The sequence below is a fragment of the Suricata suricatta genome, chromosome 14 (assembly GCF_006229205.1).
Source record: "Suricata suricatta isolate VVHF042 chromosome 14, meerkat_22Aug2017_6uvM2_HiC, whole genome shotgun sequence".
Classification (NCBI taxonomy): Eukaryota; Metazoa; Chordata; class Mammalia; order Carnivora; family Herpestidae; genus Suricata; species Suricata suricatta.
Window position 1 is genome coordinate 61,538,151 of NC_043713.1, and position 3,852 is coordinate 61,542,002.

Genomic DNA, 3,852 nt, shown 5'->3' on the forward strand with positions numbered 1-3,852 from the left:
CCATATAACACCCAGTGGTCTTCCCCACAAGTGCCCTCCTCCATGACCATCACCCAAAGCCTTTCATTTTTTACCATTAGCATTGTGTCCTGTCTGAATTCCTAACCCTGTGACCACGAGCAAAATAAAACATTTGATATCATTATTTGACATTTGACACCATTATTTGGGGGGAGATAGTCATTCCAAAAAGACTTATTTTTTTTAATAGTAATAGCATCAAGAATGGTTAAATGGTTAATTTTTTTCCAACTTTATAATTCTTTTCTTATTTTCTCACCCAGTGTGGCATTTAGAAGTGTGAGCCTGTATTCTAGTTATTTTGTATTTCTATAATATCTATCTATTTAAGAAGTTTCCCATCAACTTGTAACCAAAATTCTCCATTTGTAATACTCTTATGGAGTCGTACCTATTTCCTCCCATACCTGTTCAACTACCTCCTCCAGTAAGTACTCTTTGGAGAAAACATGGCCCTAACCATGTTATCAATGTCGTTTTTCTACCTCATTAATATCACTATTCGATTATTTCTAGAAACTTACATTGACTTAGCACTCACAGACATTGGTAGTATAGCATTTTATACCACAAAGGTTAACGATTTTGTTTTGCACATGGCGGCTCCATTGTTTTTGTTTTAAATTTTTTCCTTGTTGGGGCACCTGGGTGGCTCACTCAGTTAAGCATCCGGCTTCGGCTCAGGTCATGATCTCATGGTTCGTGGGTTTGAGCCCCACGTCGGGCTCTGTGCTGACAGCTAGCTCAGAGCTGGAGCCTGCTTCAGATTCCGTATCTCTCTTTCTCTCTGACCCTCCCCTGCTCCCGCTGTCTCTGTCTCTCAAAAATAAATTTAAAAACATTTATTCAAGGGAGAGGGAGGGGGAAAGAGAGTGGGGGAGAGTGAGGGACACAGATCAAGGGAGACTACTGAATACTGAAAAGGAACCATGGACTGAAGGGGGAGGGGGAAGAGGGAGGGGGTGATGGTCATGGTGGGGGGCACATGTGGGGAGAAGCACTGGGTGTTATATGGAAACCAATCTGACAATAAACTATTAAAAAAAAAGAAAGTGAAAACACCACCGCAAAAAAAGAAAAATAAATAAACTTTAAAAAAAAGGAAAAAAATAATAAACAAATTTTTTCTTCTTGTTTCATTTTTTGGGGACTGGTTACTTCCCTTTCTTTTGCTAGTTTCCATAAAGAGATAAAAATAATGTGTATGGTGAGTGTTAGCTTATGAGCCAGAGCATACACTGAATCCTCCAGTTTGGGGGGTAATTAAAATATTTCATTCAGAAAAGTATTAATTGTATGCTTTTCCCTTAACCCATTCACCCTCACAGAAATGCACGGGTGAAAAGAGTGATATATTTTTTTCTTTGGTTCTCAGTGAAGAGTCTGCTTTTCATACATATAGTGACAGAAATTGCTCAGTAAATGCACAAACACTGAGAGATAACTAAGTATTACTCTTGCCTATACACGGATCAAAGCAGGTAGTATACATAGATGATGAATTATATAGTTTCATAAGAAGATAGAGAAATACAGTTTTTTTAAATGTTTGATAGAGAGACAGAGCATGAGAGGGGGAGGGGCAGAGAGAGGAGACACAGAACCAGAAGCAGGCTCCAGGCTCTGAGGTAGCTGTCAGCACAGAGCCTGATGCGGGGCTCGAACCCACGAACGTAAGATCTGACCTGAGCCAAAGTCAGAGGCTTAACTGACTGAGCCACCCAGGTGCCCCAAGAAATACAGTTTTGAAAGTTAAATTCTGGAGGCACCTGGGTGGCTCAGTCAGTTGAACGTCTAACTCTTCATTTTGCCTCAGGTCATGATTCCAGGGTCCAGTAATCACGTCCCACGTCAGATTGTGAATGTGAAGAGTGTGAAGCCTGCTTAAGATTCCCTCTCCCTCTGTCTCTCTCTCTCTCTCTCTCTCCCTCTGCCCCCTCTCTGTTGCTCGTGTGCTCTAAAATAAAAATAACACTAAAATTGAAAATGAATTTTTGTCAACACTGCTTTTTATTTCATCTGCGACAAACTTTGAGCTTCATTCTAGAGATGTCTGTTGACCAAGGATGGTAAGAGTGGATGTGGATTGTGTTTTGAATCAGAAACGAGCCCTCTCTTCATTCTCCGACTGTGGTTTTTTTCCCCTCTTCACCCTGAAATTTTGACTAGTGATTATAATTGGTGGTGGAGGGGGAGGTCATGTGCCTTCATGTAATCTACTTTGAAAACAGAGAATGGCAACATGTGAGACCAGGGTTCAGCTTTTGAAACAAAAGCATTTAATCTCAAATGGTGTCCTTGTCCGTGGAGACACACACCTGTCCACACAGCAGAAGTTGGGGGTGTGCAGCTGCATTCATCCTGAAAGCTCTGTGATGACACATTGCCATGGCGATACAATGATGTAATGATGCCTTTTTTTTTCCCATAGGCCAGTCTCTGAGCTGAACAGTTCAGATCTGGTAGTGAGCGACCCAGTTCCCAGATCTGTGCCTAGCGTCTTCGAAGATGGGCAATCTGTTATGTTGCTGTAGGGGTATGTTCGTACAGATCTTCTTAATGCTGTCTGCTACTAACTGGCTAGTTAACTCTTGCTCAGAATGGTTTTTCATCATTTAAAATCTCCTCCCTCCATCTGGTCATACAGAGTGATGAAGGTGTCTTATAGTTTTGTTTTATTTCTCGATTTCTGTTGTTGGTTTTTCTATCAAGATAGCTGCCTTGACTTTTTTCCTCCATTTAGAAAAATGGACTAATCCTGCACCCATTTCTTGTCACCACTGGGTGTTCCTAGGGGAAAACATACAGCAGTGTCTATTTTAATGTAGTCTCAGTGGTCACACAGCCCAAGGAAGCTCTCAAACCAGATTATTATAGATCTTGCCATAGTCATTAATATGAAAAGAGTCTAGAAATCCTACATGGTTCTGGCCAGTTCAAAGATTCTGAGAGTTTGGAGGCACAAGTTAGGAACACCTGGTCAGTGAATTTAATACTTGGCCTGACTCCAGTAAGGACCAAGGAGATCCTTTAGAGGTGTTTGATGGCATTGTCAATACAGTGAGCCCTAGTGACGTTGACAGTCTGTGAGCCTGCCTGGGAGGCAGCCTTAGTCCTGGCTGCTCAGCCGGTTACACAGACCAGCAGACAGCGAGAACCACGTTAAGTGGCCCAGACTTCATTCCATAAACCATCAAAGCACCAGCCCAATGGGCCAACTTCACAGTTAATTCACTGTGGCTGCTCAGCCAGAGTCAGTCAGTTGAGGGGAAGCTGATTCTTGGCAGCGCGGTCATGTAACAGTTGGTTTGGAATGTCCTGGGTTCTGAGTCAGTTTGGAAGCTGAGCAGACCACTGGCCATTGACGGTGGTCCGCAGGCCGCTGGGGAAGGCTCTTTGTGAGACCCCTGCAGGGGTGCTGTGTGAAGATGGCCACTGTTGGGCTTCCCCTGCTCTCTCAGAGGGGTCCCACCTGGGGGTAAGGGCATCGTGCCTTGGGTCAGGGAGTGAAACCTACAGGTGGGAGGCTGAGTTAAGATTTAGGGTTTTCTCTTAGCTTAGGCACCTCCTCCAGGGCATCAGCTGTTGTCCGCAGAGACCTTGGGGAAGGGGGATTTGACAATGAGACTGGGGGAGCCCCTGGTTCAGGGGCTCAGGGGTTCAGGCATGACCTCAGGTGCCTTGGGAAGGTCCCAGGTTTTCAGGGATCTCTGTCTCCAGGGCACCATCTCCATTCCTGTCCTGGACCTCCCACTCTTCAGGATGGTGAGTCACTTAATCTCTCCTAGAAAATATGGGTCACAGACCCTGCCCTATGTACACCCCGGGGCT

At 44.3% G+C, this 3,852-nt stretch overlaps 1 long non-coding RNA gene across 1 annotated transcript in view; it reads left to right on the plus strand.

Moving 5' to 3' along the window:
* Positions 1-2,461: 2,461 nt before the first annotated feature.
* The window catches only part of LOC115278359, a 14,820-nt gene continuing 13,429 nt past the window's right edge, over positions 2,462-3,852 (plus strand). The window contains exons 1-2 of the long non-coding RNA XR_003902832.1: positions 2,462-2,557; positions 3,783-3,786. This is a non-coding gene — a long non-coding RNA (uncharacterized LOC115278359). The remainder of the gene's footprint in view (positions 2,558-3,782; positions 3,787-3,852) is intronic.